The sequence below is a fragment of the Aphis gossypii genome, chromosome 1 (assembly GCF_020184175.1).
Source record: "Aphis gossypii isolate Hap1 chromosome 1, ASM2018417v2, whole genome shotgun sequence".
NCBI lineage: Eukaryota > Metazoa > Arthropoda > Insecta > Hemiptera > Aphididae > Aphis > Aphis gossypii.
Window position 1 is genome coordinate 67,049,441 of NC_065530.1, and position 16,590 is coordinate 67,066,030.

At 23.7% G+C, this 16,590-nt stretch overlaps 1 protein-coding gene across 4 annotated transcripts in view; it reads left to right on the forward strand.

Annotated features, from left to right (window-relative positions):
- The first annotated feature begins 2,973 nt into the window (after positions 1-2,973).
- Positions 2,974-16,590, forward strand: part of LOC126555831 (uncharacterized) — a 96,648-nt gene continuing 83,031 nt past the window's right edge. Inside the window, exon 1 of one of the 4 annotated variants that reach the window (XM_050210711.1) lies at positions 2,974-3,081. The gene's annotated coding sequence lies outside the window, so the exon portion shown is untranslated. Of the gene's footprint in view, positions 3,086-3,380; positions 3,404-16,590 lie in introns of those variants that run through there. The other 3 variants (XM_050210712.1, XM_050210715.1, XM_050210713.1) reach the window with 3 other exon arrangements.

The window sequence follows — 16,590 nt, forward strand, 5'->3', positions numbered from 1 at the left end:
TATTTAATATTAATATACAATAATATATAGTATACCTTAATAATTTACGTTTAAAGAATAGTACACGGTCCATTTAATATTCTTTATTTGTGTATTACAAAAATATATTAAATGAATAAAACTCACACAAGACATATATTTGTAAACAAATAAGAGCTTAAATCTAATATTCTTTTTGTAACTTAATAATGTTTTATTGTACAATAGTTTAGAATTCCACGTAAAATTGTAAAGAAGGTTTATTTTTTTCTATATATATATATAATTATGTTATTTATGGAATCAGCGTTTGCCTTTTCAACTGTAAAATGTATATAACGGTAATATATTTATACATATTTAGATATAAGTCAAAAAGAGTTTTCCATTAATAATAAATTTACGAATCATATATTAAGCAAATATTTTAATAATGACAATATCACGTACCTACTAGTCAAATGGAATATTTATAAGTATTCTTTGATGCCTTGTGTATTGTATATAGCCCAAAGTAATTATGACATGTCACTCAAATATGAGTAACTTTCATCCGATGAAAAGAGATTCAAGACCATATGCGTGAATTTTGTATCTTAGTAATAGTTTCAGCTGCAATACATAAACTAATTGTAATGAGAGACAACAGTTTTCACGGAGACAACTGACATGCACTTATACATTAAATCCTAAAAATTGAGAGTTTACACGATTGATTTAATAGGTACCTAAAAATACAAACTTTTACAACTATAAAATTAATAATTAAATTAAAAAAAAAAAAAATTTTAAAATGTATTAATGTACTAGGTATTAAATTACATTAATTTAAATATATTTAATTTAAAAAAATTCTATTTTGACCATTCGGGTTTTCAACGAGTTATATAATATAAAATAATATAACAATACAAAATAATTATGTTTGATACATCTATAAAATACTATTTATTTACATAGAAATGTACGTTTGCAAATATGTTCTGTGTGTTCTGGGTATATTTATTTTTTTAAACATGTCATACCATTAAAAATATGTACTCAATATAAATTATATTTTGTAGAGGGAAGTATATAAATTAATGAAAATTGTGAATACAGTGTATAATATATTATATTTTATAGCATTCGTTTAGTAAAACCAGTAAAAATTCTGTTCTACGAATCGTACATCCAATTGTCAGTTGAGCACAATGTTATACAGTTAGTACATTGGTAGATATCTAAAATGAATAGTAATTTTAATTCATGACATGAAATAAAAAGTATTTTCTTTTTTTACTTAACAAAAATAGCATATAACGCATACCAAACGCATAGTATACTACATACTATAATATATACTCGTAGCTTTGGTGTGCATTTTCCGCTGTTGAATTCCATGAGAACTAGGTTCGTGTGAGACCGATGAAAATCATAAATATTTCAGATTCTACACTGAGAAATAAATGTAATAATTTTACAACCATGTGTTTTTAATATTTCTAACATGTCTGTTATGTGTATTTAACAGACGTCAAGTATTGGATCAGACAAAAAAAATCATAAAATTTGGGACTTTAATATTAAAATGTGATTTTTAATAGTTTAAAAGGTTTTTAATTTCAATAAAAATAATAGACCTTTTTATATTATGTTGGGAAGTTAAAAGAATAAAACGTTTAATACTTTTAAAAATAATTTAAAGAAAAAAAAATCAAAAAAACTCACGAATAATAGGAATACATACACAATCAGTTATCAACAAAATAAGTTTAGTTTTTTCTTGTTGTAATTCAAAAGTAAATTATCGTAGAAACATGAAAATATTGTCATAATAACATATTAAAAATATATTGATTTTTCGAAGCATTTGCTATGTTGATATTTGAAATTGTCAAAAAGCTTGAAAATTGAAAATGAAGTTCTTAAGAAGTTGCTTTTATAGCAGATTGCAAATATCACATTTTGTTTATTTATTTTTTGTGCAAATTCAATACATTGGTACATATTTTTTGATGCATTTAAGTTCAAATGTTGACGAAATTGAATATTTAAATCAAAAACATCGATTTTAGTTACGCATATCATGTATTGTTGTAATATAAAACATGTTAATTGTAAATACTTGAAACATTCCAAAATTTCTTGGATATTATTATTTTCTATACATAAATACCTTTTAAAAATACCTGGATTAATGTTAACTTTTATATCAAATAATATAAAGACTATTATTTGGTATGTAAGTCAATACATTTATAAGATTATTAAAATATGATATGATATTAAAATTTAAAATAATTAAAAATAGTAGGTATCTAAAAGAAATCTTTGGTGTGAAAAAAATATGATTTTTCGCAATTTATTGTCAGTACGAAATATCTATTTATCCTATACTTCAGTACACACCGTACTTTAATAATAAGTTATTATTGTATTAGATACACGGTGTTTTATCAACTATTGTTGTAAAAAAACACTTTTATTTTTCGACTAAAACCAAAAAATACGTATCGATACACAGCTCGAATGAAGAATAACGCTTTTCATTCACAATTTAAAATCATGTATGGTCGTTGAGTCACAGCAGGGAAACACAGCAATGGTACGAAATAGTTTTTTTTTTTTTGCTTATCTTACTGCGTTCATAATTATTATGATAATATAACAACGACGATAAAAATATATTTACATATATTATAGGTATGTATTATATATCTAGGTAGTATTTTTTTTATTATTTTTTTTTTTTTGCCTATTATTATTATTTTTATCATTATTATTATTATTATTATTATTGTTTATATATTTTTGGTCTTTCTAAGCGGATTATCGAAGTAGTGTAACGAGTTTCAACCATCCCGGTGTGGCGATGGCTATGTGCGTTTTACCGGCTACCGAGTTGTTCCCCTCCATTCCCCCTTCACCCCGCACACGTACACCTATCACCGCAAACTACTACCACCGTCACTTCACTGCCCCGGTGTATAAAAACGAGGGCTCTAAGCGTTTGCGCCAGGGACACACATACCGGTAGCGCATTTGTGTTCGAGTGAACTCGGCGAGCTGTACGCACACGGAACCAAATCAGTCGTTCGCGGACTGCTCGAACTCCACGAGGTAAGTACGTGCACGCATTTCATTATACATAATAATAGTATTATCGATATTACGTAAATACTCGCGACAGAGCCGCGATTACCCATGTATATTTTATTATAGCTGCATAATTTATTATTGTCGAAATAATATCGCAAAACGTTCGTCCCGTCGGTATTTTTTATTATGTCGACAGAATTTTTTTTTTTTTTTTTTGATTTTTTAAAATAGTTTATTTATTATTTACAATTTTTTTTTTTTTTTTTGGTCATGACTTTTTAATAATGTTCCGAATTCGGGTCCACGTGATAGTGTACGTTCTGAAGTTTAGTGTTTTCTTCAAGTACGTTTTCTCCTAATTTACTCTCGTAATTTAAAAAAAAAAAAAATTATTTCATTTCTTGTCATACAAATAAAGGTGCTTGTTCTTGTTTAAATGTATAAGATTGTTGTAGTTTTTTTTTTACTACGATGCTTTAAAAATATACGCTATGCATATTGTAATCCCAGTTAAATATCGGTGAATACAATATATTGATAAATAATTTATTTATTTGAAAAAAATACGCGATACCTGTACGATAATAAATTTTGTAAGATATTTTATGAACAAAAAATATAAAATTCCAAAGTTCCATTTATAAACTGTGGCGTTATAGGTTTGTTTTAAACTTTCAACAGTTATTGAAAATTTTAAGAAAATTTATTCGAGATAATGTGTCCTATAACTTATTCATAGGACATATTATGTATTTTCTAACTATGAAGTATTGAAGTTAGGATATTTCATATTTTCTTATACTTCTTTGCTTTAGTAATATTTTACAAAAACGATATAATATATTGTATAAAATATTTTCTTCATCAAAACGTATAAATTTTAGCTTAAATTTGGGTGTTTCAATAATTTTAATTTTACTTAGATTTTGCTATATTTTCTATTGGATAGACGGAAACAATGTTTTATGTATTATATATTATCTACAGAGTAATTTATTTTTCTAAAAGTAAACTCTTGATATATAGGTATAAATGTTTTTTTTTTTTTTTACAATTTAAATCTATTACTAAAAACTAGATTTTTAATGTTATATTTTATTGTTTTAGTTTGAATTTTTGGAATGACAGTATACATTATTAATTTAAGCATAATATTTTTCTTTGAATTTTTATGTTAAAAATCGAATTGTGTATAAGCTATTAATTTGTTAAAAATAGTTAAAGTCTAGATAAGTGGTGTAACAAATTATTTATTTTGGATGGGTTAAGTGTATGGGTAAAAATTAAAAACTAAATTAAAATTATGTAAAAAAAATGTCCAAAAGATTATACTTTTTGAAACAAACAAAGAGTATTTATTATTAAAGAAAATCACAAAGTATGGAGTATACAGGTATACATTTCTGTTAAAACGTTTGTATCGTTCACAAAACAATATGAATTACACATAAGTGCTTAATGTTTTATTTTTTTCTGTTTTGCGTGATTACACATGTAATAGAGAGTGTTCTGTGGTATATATATATATATATATATATATGTTATAATTATGAGTATTTAAGGCATTTAAGTACATAGTAATATGTTTACTACATCTCATGAATTAAAATACTATGATAATAGAAACTACACTAATAAGTTTAATACAAACTACAAATATTATATTTATATTATGAGTTGTAAAAGTAAATATTATTAGTTATGAATATTGATTTAATAAATTGGTAGGTTGATAGTTTTTAAAATGCACTAATAAATCAATAATTATTTTTTTTTTTTAAGAAACAAACACAGTACTAATTTTATTGTGTTGATAAACAGTAAGTAAATAGTTGTATAAAACACAAATCCTTGTGCTAGTAAAATTAAAATTAAAATTTTAAATTAGAGGATTTAAATATTAATACTAAAAACGAGGAAAAATTTGATGGTAAGCATTAAAAATATTTTGAAAATTATATGTCTAGAAATGGCTAGTAAAAATATTTGGTGACAGTTTAAAATAAATAATTATTTGTTTTGTTATTTGAATTACAACTGAAAACATATTGTCATATGCCAATATGATTTGTCATAAAGTAGATTAGTGTAAATATTTCCATTTTTCACTATTTTATTATTATTATTATTTTTTTTTTTTTTGAACTTACAAAATATCTATTTTTAATTTTCCAAAAATAAACTAGATTTTTTATCAGAAGCTATTCTCAAAAATGAACGTTTACTATGTTTACTACTTGTATAACCGAGATACTAATAAAAACTAACATCATATTTAAACTCACATGCATCACTCCATTTAGAAATAGAATTAATAAACTGGTAAAAAAATAATAATAAGCTGGAAAATTTTTAGTCATTGCTTAAAAAAATATATATTTTTAATGTGTACAAAAAATAAAAACATATATTATTATTATAATAAAATATTATGTTCCAGTTTTCATATTATATTATACACTCTTACGTTTTACTAAAATAATCTATATTACATTTAGAATACCACGTTGTATAACATTTTGTGTTATATTAATCAACTCATCAGTTTCTGTACACTCCGTTGTACATACAAATTAAAAGAATCTATTGTGAAAAAAATGTTTCATTTAAAAATTATTATAAACATGAAAAAATTATATTACTCTACATTGCTTAACTTTTTATTACGTACAAGCCACGTAGAAAACTTATTAAATGAGAAATATCAAGTGATTGGTTGCTATCTAAAATAGCTGAAATAATGTTATCGTACAATTTATATATACCTACCTGTTTATTTCATAGGTTCCGTGAAGTGTATGACTTTTACAATAAGGAAAGAAAAAACCTTTATAAAAATTTCAAAACTTTGATGTCATCCGTGATTGTTGTACACTTGTATCTATTTGTTTTCTTATTTTTTTCGACATTTTATTATCAGGAAAATTATTAATTATATTAATCACATGGCGTTAATATGACATTAAAAAGTTTTATATTCCTTCTCAATTTCGAAAATTATAAAAATATAAAATATCTTTATGATACTCAAAAATAATATAATGTTAACTTGTAAATCTCTGGAATACTTGTGTATAAGACACAGGTACATAGTTATCTTGAATAGTATATAACTTATGATATAGTTTTCATTTATTTAGTATTAAATTCGATCTGACAAAATTTTATACAGTAGCCTTAAAATTTTATTCAATATTCCTCATGTATTAAAAACGCATTCGATATACACAGCGATGATATTAATTTTGAAAAAGTATGAATAGTATAAAGAAAGAGTGCCTACTGCCTATACAAAAACCAATTGCATATATAATATATTCTGTAGTCTCTTAACGTATCAAAGAATATCGAAAAAACGTGTTTTTCTCTTTTTAGAAATGTTATATATTTTTTTCGAAGACTGATTGGTATGCTCAACACATAAATCTGTATTGTTTGTCATACATGTCATATAAATGGTCTGCTGGAGGCTGTTTAAAACGGTTTTATTTTCTTATACACATTTCATTTTATACACAATGTGATTCATCAAATATTGATAATTTTAAAAATTTCCTTTAAGTAGATATACATTTATTTGAATTCTGTTTTTTAAAATTTTTAAATAGGTTAAAAAATATTTTTGCAATACTCGAGACTGTATATTATATCATTTAATGAGTGTTTTTAAGTATACAGTTTTTTTTATGACTTATAATTTTATGATATGTTTATGTTAATGTTAATAATATCTGAAAGATTAATTTTTGAGTTAGCAATATTTACAAAAGATTTTATATTAATAATAAATTCACGATAAAAGATATCGGGACTTATGTACTTATCAATTTATACTTAAAAAAAGGCGGTTCTCATATGAAAAAAAGATTAATATTATAACTAGACACTCCCTAAATGGTATGAAAAATATAAGTTGTTAAGTACATTGCCATTAACTATTAAGTATGCTTAAGAATTACGAAAAATTAGAATTTTAATAAATGTATAACAACCGATTAAAAGAGCGAGTACTTAGTATTCATACCACATGGTACTTTTTAAATCACCATATATATGAATAATATACTGATGTATTTTAAATAAATATTATTTACAAAATTAATTCGTTGTGTAATTCACTCTGACTTGTATTGCCGTGTAAAACTAAGTATAAACGTATAGTAAAATGTTATATATATATATATACGTTTTACTGGTAAACATTATAACATACCATTATGTCATATTTTGAAATAACGTTATAAATGTTACTTTCAATTTACTTGGTTATCACTTTTATTTGTTATCTTGTGATGGAATAATAACAAAATAATAATAATAAAAAAAAAAACATAACAAATGTGTTCAGCTTCCAAGATAATATTTTCTTTTGTGAACATTACTTAAATATTAAAATGCAACGTCCTAACCTAATAAAGAGAATATCTCACATATAAATTATCCAAAAATGACTCTAATTTAAAGAAAATTGACTAGATATAAGCGAAATTTTATTAATTATTATAATAAAAATAACCAAGTTCTAAAAATTAATAATTTTATTGATTAAAAACATTGCTTAAAAAAAAAAAAATAAATAATAAACATATAAATTCAAATCAGTTGAATTATTCGTTTAATAATTCGCAATTTTGTGAAACGATAATATTGTGATATTACACGAAAACGCAGAGCAATAAAAGACCAATAACAGTATTGTTTATTATTATATAGTGTATAAATTACATTTTCAATCTTGTCACATGCAGTACTTATATCATACGTGATGAGAAACATAGAGCAAGGGGAAGTTGTTGTAGAGTTTTATCGATAAAAAAATATAAAATATTCAAACTGGACATATCGTATTTTATCACGGTACTTAGAAAAACATAAGTTTTGAATGAGGAAACACTCTGATAAAATATAAAACATAGTAAAACGAATGTATAGCTTCATCCGTCTAGCTGCTATCCAATATGTTAAATTTGACAAGCAGTTATACCTATAGGTAATGTTTTATTTTTAAGATTTTTTTCAAGTCGTAAATATTAGATTTGCATAACATTTTTCAAATAATTGTTTCAGACGATTTTGTTTTATTTATTGTTTTTTATACTTTTTTTTTCTATGTATTTTGAACAAAATCGATGTTCATTACTTTTATGAACATTTAAGTGAAACATACATATATACTATACATTAAAATACAAAAAAAAAAGGAAAAAAAACAATGAACAACAAGGTAATTAATTAACTATCCATATTATATCTTATAATAACGATTAAACAACAAACGTTGAACATGTTTAAATAACAAAAATATTGATAATATCGTAATAAGAAAATGTTTAAATTTATACATTTAAAAAATGGCTTACTAATTTTTTTCTATTGGTTTTAGTTTATTGTAATTTCATTTCTTAGACAAGTATATTATATTTTAAATTATTTGTGGCTCAAAAAACGCAAACGATAAACAATAATTGTTATTAAACCTTTAAAACGCACGTTGTGTATGTATAGTAATTTAATATTTACATAGAATTTACATTTGTTGGGGAACAGAAAAAAACGTCAGGTTTCGTGAAAATAGATGTATCGACGGTTCGAGAAATAAGAAATATGTGTTTTGGAGTTATTGCACAAAGATCGTATAATATATTGGGATTGAAAATACGTAATTGAATGTAAACAAGGTTGCTCGTGAAGTTTTATTCTCCCAGAGTTAAGATTTAGATTGGCTAGGTAAACTATTTCACGGGGACACCAAAGTGTGTTTGGTATAGTTTCCATGCAAACTTTCAAAGGTTAGAGAGAGAGTAGGTATCTACCGCTATAACATTATGGCAAAGGGTAAATGGTTAGAAGTCACGTTTTCGTTCTTGATCATCAATTATCAGAACTTGTAATGTATTTGGAACGTAATGATTTATTTGGCAGTATTGTTTGTGTCCACAAACACGGAGAAAACAATATCTAAATTAAATTAAATGTCGTTTTTTTTGGTAGGTTTAATACTTCAATGTATAAATATCAGATTTATCATAAATTAAATTATTATATCTCAAATTCCGACTAAAAAAAGGTATGGAAAAAAAATTTCTAGCGATATTAGTTTGTATTTTTTTTTTTTTTTTGTTGATTTTATAATTTATCAATTTGAACGCGTATAAAACCGTATACAAATTTCAACTTTATTTTGTTTTTTAGCATGACCGCTTCTTTTTTTTTCTATCTAAATTCTGTTTTGAATTGGTTTTTGATCGTCTGTTTTTTACGAGTATTTTCATTATTATTTACATTTTGTGTTATGTGACGCAGAGAAAATTTTATCCAACAGAGCATGTAAACGAGAATAGTAAAAGGTTTTATACTAATAATAAAATACAAAAAAACAAAAAAAATAATAATAATAAAATAATTTTGAGTATAAAAATTAAATTAATCTAAAAACTTTATTCAAAAATCATGAACACAGCATAATACTATAATATTATATGTATTATAAAAGCTGGAACTTCTGTATTAGTGTTATTTGTTATAATAAAGTGTAAAACTAATAATAATTATATTTAACTAAATTAATAATTATTTTGGGTGCAGATAAATAATAATGACTGTAGCGTATAATACAAGTGTTGAATATCTCAATATAATTCACTGTTATACAGATACATTTGTTTTTTTATAGTTTTCAAGTGATTTTGATATTCAATTACGTGAATGTTCTATATTAATTTTGCTTTTGTACACACTAGGTTTATTATAAAGTGTTATAAAATAATTCACTTCTCGTATATACATATATGCATAAATAATATGAAAATTATTGATTTTTGATGATGATTAAAACCAATTGGTTGTGCATATAAATTCTTCAAAATTTGAATATTAATTTATGATTAGCGTGAGTAGTAACACTACTATAATATTATAATATTTAAATCAACACGTTGTAAATTATTATAACATTTCTTCCGATGTCACCAGAACTTTTAAGCCTCATACATGACATATATACTTCCGGTTGTATGCACTACAATAATATACAGACGACAATATTAATAAGTATCATTTCACTGAGATATGTCCAACTTATAAATAAATGTCCCTCGTTCTAAGCAGCGTAACCGGTGTATTCTATTTTAATTCAATTATTTTTCATACCGTGAGTGTTCTTATAAATCGTCTTATTTTCAACTTTGGTTATATTAAAATTACGTATTTGTTTAGTGCAAACTTTGTAAATTAAATTTGTATTCTTAACAATCTTGACATTTTTAATTTTCATCGCACAAAGGCGTGACTTTTATAATTATTATATTTTTAAATATTTTAATATTCCTCTCGTTATTTTCTTAAGCTTATTTCAACTTATTTTTAACATATTATTATAATGAGTATTATACATATATATATACATGTTTTCGTTTTACAAGGATGTATGTTATAAATGATAAATAAATAATTATAACTGAAAACTTTCAAGCGGAAGAAATGTAAAAGTCAATTGAAAGTATAAGTAATAAAAACCTTTTTAGACTTTTAAGGTTTAAAATAAAATTCCTGTAAAAGTTTTCGTTGAATTGTTTAGATCAAAAATGTATAGTATCTAAGTAAATATTTAAAAAATAAAAAAACAAGATGATTATACTACAATATTATTTACTTAATTAGTATAGTTTTATGAATAACTAAAGATAATGTGATTAAACTAATACCTAGTTTAATAAGTATTATATAGGTAAAGATGGTGATTCATCAAGTCTACTCATTTCCATTTTTACATTTTTCACATTTAATAATTTGTTTATTTTAATTTTTAATTTGAATTTTTTAAATATATTTATAGACAACATTTTTAAATTCTTTTACATGGGTGACGGATACAAACTTTTGACTTTAAAAACAAAAAAATAATTTTTTACTGTACATTTTTAATTGGATATATTTTTATTATTATTATTATTATTTTTTTTTTTTGATAGTATACATAAATAAAATGTTAAGAACAATAGTTATTAAAAATAATTTTTCAATTGTATAGAATATAATTATATAGTATATATTAAAATTATAAATATTGATTGGTTAATTTGAATTACTAATATCTTCAAATTACCATTGCCTCTATACATTTCAATTCTACCATCACCATCATTTGTTTTTAGTACAAAGTAAAAATCTCAAAAACTACTCACTGTTCAAATGTTAATTTTAATTTGTCAACATTTTCAGAAAAATGATTCGCTAAGCATTTTACAGCACCTATAAAAGGTGCTTGTTATTTAGAAAACAAAAGTTTATATTTCCACAGTAAACCCTTAGAGCGTTATAAAAATCTCAAGAATTATCTCAAAAATAAATGGGTTTTGAGTATATTCAAAAATTACAAAACTCAAAGTTTGAATTAAATCCTTAAAATGAATAATAGATATTAGTATCCTTAGTAAATCACTTTGTATTGTAGTATTTATTTTATAGATAATATATTTTAATATACAATTATAATGCTAATATGACATTTTTTAAAAATTAAATCTAACTAGTTTTTTTTTACTTGTTTAATTAGTATAGAGTCTATTGACACATTTAGTTGGAATAACTTACAAAAGTAATTTTAGAGTCTAAGGCGTAACTAATAAAGAAGGTATAAAACCAGCTTGTGATTTTATATTACATTTTATAAATAAATAAAGAATACATATACTTATCAGTGATTTAAAATATTATGGTATCTTTTTGTAGCGTCCTTTATATGTGTATATTGACAGAAGAAGTCAGTTTATCCATTGAAAAATTGTAGTAGCATACTTTTAAATACGAACATTTTTTCAAAGAAATATTATTGATTATAAATGACACATTTTCTATATAGATTCTAAATCAAATTATCTTTTATTTAAATTTCTTTCATCAACATTATTTGTTTTATGTAAATGTATTTTGTTCGAAAACATTTGTTGAAAATTGTTTAGTATTAAACTTAAGCAATTACAAAATATTATGATCCAATATTGAATAAATAATTTTTTTTTATACACAAAAAAATAAAAATATTTATGAGATTAATAAAAATATAATTTTGTAAGTTATAATATTAATAACTAAAGAGAGGATATTGATATCTATACGATGTTTTCTTCTTTAAACTAAACATTAATTTTAGAATTGATATTGTATCACCAATAGTTACGAGTATTTGTTTAAATCTTAAATACTTAAATTTGCTCTGAAAAATGATAAATTTATGAATTTAAGCATCGGCAGTTACATAAATTATTAATCAGAATTTTAAAATGTATCACTATTAAACTCTTAAAGTTATTTTTATTTAATAGGGCCAAAGGTCATACTTTTAGTTTTTCATATTATATATACAATGCATAATATATATACTAATATTCAATTTAAAAAACAATCTATATTCCTACCATGTTTTACAGCAGTCTAGGAATGTTAAAAGTTTTAAATTCGTGATAAATATTAGAATAGTTTTTTTGTGTGTTAAATCTAACCAATTGTCCGACTCGCAGATAATTCAGTTACGAATGAGATAAATTTGTTTCAAACTGGATGCTGTAAATTCAAAGGCGCATAAAAAGAGATGAGAAATTTAATATATCGAATGTTTATACACCGTGTATGCCTGGCGCACGAGTTATTTTTCACGAGACGTTTTTCGCGGTTTATTTCTAGCTGACGTTTAAATTTCCGTTTTGATTTTCTCGTTCACTATTTATACATTTGTGGGATTACTTTACATAATAGCTAGTGGTTACTGGATAGGAACTATGTATAGGCTTAACACGCAGCGTCGAGTTTTCGCGCTATATTGTTTTGCTTAATAATGAGAACTGTCGTAATAATATTATAATAGGAAGACGTTTCGGCATTCAAAATATTAAACATAGTTCGTGTCTGAGTTGTTTAATATTCTATAGCTTGTGCGCATTCAGAATGTTGTGTTATGTAAAATAATAGTTAAATTTTAATAAGACATTACGTAAATCATTTACCATATTATATCGATGATTTATGAAATTTTTAACATTATTTATTTAATATAAGTATTTGCCTATGATAAAATTATATATATATATTTTGTCTACTTAAACTAAGAACATAAATTTATCTGTTGACAGTTAATACATTTTTAAATTGTATATTAAGTATACCATTAAGACATGTCTCGCTAACGGAGAAAATATTAATTAGTATTGCCTTGTCAGTTGTCAAGGAAATTAATTTGTTTGACAAAACAGATATCGTAATATTGAATCGTATTGTCTCTATTGAAACTTTTATGTTAATTATATATTATTTTAATTAAAATGTAGTCGTATCATATTTTATACAAATTATTCAATTTTTAGCGATCAATTTTAAAGAGAACACAATGCATTAATATTGTTTGTTACCTACATTCGTATTTCGTTATAATATGTATTCAACTTTTTCACAGTCATAGTAAAGCTATCGTGTCATAACACAATAACATACAATTTAATACTGTCTCTTACCTTGGGTATATAAAAAAACTTTAAGAGATAAAAATATAAAATAAGCTTGAAGGAAATAAAAAATAAAAAACAATTCTTATTAAGAAGACACCACACCCATATGACATGCTTTCTCCGTCTAATACACCTATACACAACATATCACCTTTTTGTTTAGGTATCCATTTTATGTTGTTAAATCTAAAGCTAATATTAATATTATAGTAAATTTGCCTGTTATCAAACTTAAAGTTAAGAATATTATTCAAGGTATCACATTGATTTTATTCAATTATAATTTTAAAGGGAGTAATGAAAATTTTAAAGTTGTAGTATTTTACATAGCCAATAACTTACAAATAATAACATCAATAAAAGTCTAAGATATATGATATCTTATGTAACAAACATTGTTTGATTACAGGTCAATTTACTCTAGTATTAACATTAGCTTTAAAGTTAACAACATAAAATGGATTTTGCTGAAAGCAAATTTGCTACTTATGTTGTGTATATTTATGACTACGGAGACATTACATGCGTGTGTGGCGTTCTTTTAAGATTTCTACAAAGTCAACATTATTATTTATAATTATTGTTTATTATCAAAATATATATATTGTGATTGAAATATACAAATGGTTTATTTATCCATTTGTTTTAATTATGTTTTCGTCTAACTTAAGAACTACATAATATGTCTTTGTTTATATTAAATAACATCCTATAATGCAGTATAGTTGCTCGGAAGATATTACCTTACATTTTTCAACTCTTTATGTTTATGTAAAGTGAATTACTAGCAGAACAGAATTTTCTTATTTTTTTCTTAAATGTAAATAAATGACGAACAGACGATCTCATATTTATATCATAATGCGTAAACAAATCGAATATTTATAATAAGCCATTTCGTTGCCTAAAGCTTATATGTTTATTTCGTAAATTTAATCGAATGAGACTTTCATCTTAGTCTTTCAAGACATGTGTGAATTTATTTTTAAACAACAATATGCAAATCACAGATTTTAAAACATTAAAATATAAATTAATTTTTTTATACAATAATGATTAAACAACGTCATGCGTATGTCTAATTAATTTTATCTTTCTTAGAAACGTGTTAGACGTACATGTAATTGAATAAACAATTAGTTATGACAGACCTTCAACACGTACCAGCTGTAGTTTGCTATAAATTGAAAGAAGTAATATGAATTTTTTTTTCAAAAAATTTTTTCACTTAGTTATAATATCCAAAAATATAGTAATATTATTGTGAGTCGTTTCTTTGTTTCAATGTGTTCTTAAATCTTTTATTGGCCTTATAACTCATAGAAAAATTTCATCTCTTTTTTTTATCATCACATTATAAATTCTATAACTTCTTTGATTTATAAACGCACCTAAGATATTTTTTCTAATCGTAAACCATCATCTCATGTTGACAATAATTGTCTAAGCACACCCCGTCAAATAATCTAAAATCTTTTCGACTTTATTTATGGTCCATAAGTTTTTCTTGGATTAATTAAAATTCCATTTATCGTCGTTATTCACCGAAATCACATGAGTGACTTCGTTCTTCAACGTATCTCAATTTATCTGCCTGTTTACCATTTTGAATTCCAAAATTACAAGTATTTTTTATTAGTAAACTGCATCTTCTGCCTTCATCTTTCACTGTAGTTTACTATGGCAGTATAATTGAGGCTCTATATGGTTTTAGTCGTATATCCTCTTTCATGACCAATAATTTGTTTAATAGCTTCTTTAACTTGGTGCTTTACTTTTAGTTTATAAAATGTAATCTTTTCAATCCTTATTTTACCATCTTCCTAGCCCACTACAATATTTTATTATTTTTTTTTCTAGCTTATTTTACTATAAACTTGTTATGGGCTCAAAACCATACTCGGCAAAATCCATATATTTAATGTAATATAGTTTCAAGTTACTTGGCTAAATGCTAGTGTATTTTAAATTCCTTTTATATATTCAAATAATTTTACTAGTCCGATTGATTGACTTTTTTACTACAGTGAATCAACAGTTTTGAATGTAAATTCTCCTTTTATATACAAAACAATATTATCTTCACGTCATATTTTATGTATTTCATATTTAAAAAATTGTATATGACATTCATCTAAGTCTATTTTATGTATTATTACTTATACGTCTTAAAAAAATAAAATAAAATACAAATATGTAAATTTATTCATTCCGAACGAACGTTAAGAGTAAGTACCATTTTTATGACATGAAATTAAATGAACCGACAAATCGTACTAAAATACTGAAAGATATTTTATTGCCTCTGGATCAGGTTAGGTTATGTAGGGTTTTGTAAATGGAGTTATATTTCGATTTTACGCACTGACATTTCTGAATTTACTATCTGATCAAATTTTAACACATTTTACACTCGAGAGAACTTACATTTTCAAACATATTTTAAATTAATTTTTAATAACTTTTACTTATCTGAATTGAATGGTTAATGTTATATTAATCCGTATATGTACACATATTTAATAATATTTTTATGCGTAGATAAAAGTGTAAATAAAGCTTCTAAAGAAAAGAAAAATAGGTAACCATTTTGCTGTACAATAGAAAATCGAGTTTAACTCATTATTTAATAGATCACTGTAACGGATGTGTTAACTTTGAATTAAATGATAAATCGTTGCGTGTTAATATATATAAATAAAAAGTAAAATAAATCAAAATACCAAGTATCTTTAAAATTCAAAAAAAAAAAAACTTAAATATTGTACTATAAGCAGAAAATTATAATATGCCTAAGCATTGAATGAAAATATTGAGTATTTATTGTTAATCGTTTTTGAATTACCTTAATAATACAAAATCATTTTTCCTCAACTGTTTTTTTGTTTTTTTTTCCAATTACTTTGAGAATACTAGGAATTTTCAATTTACAAGTACGATCCAATTACCTATTAGAAACCACTCTCGAAGATCGAAGAATTTTTTCCATTATATTTTGTGTATACAGACAAAAAAAATATATTGTAAAATC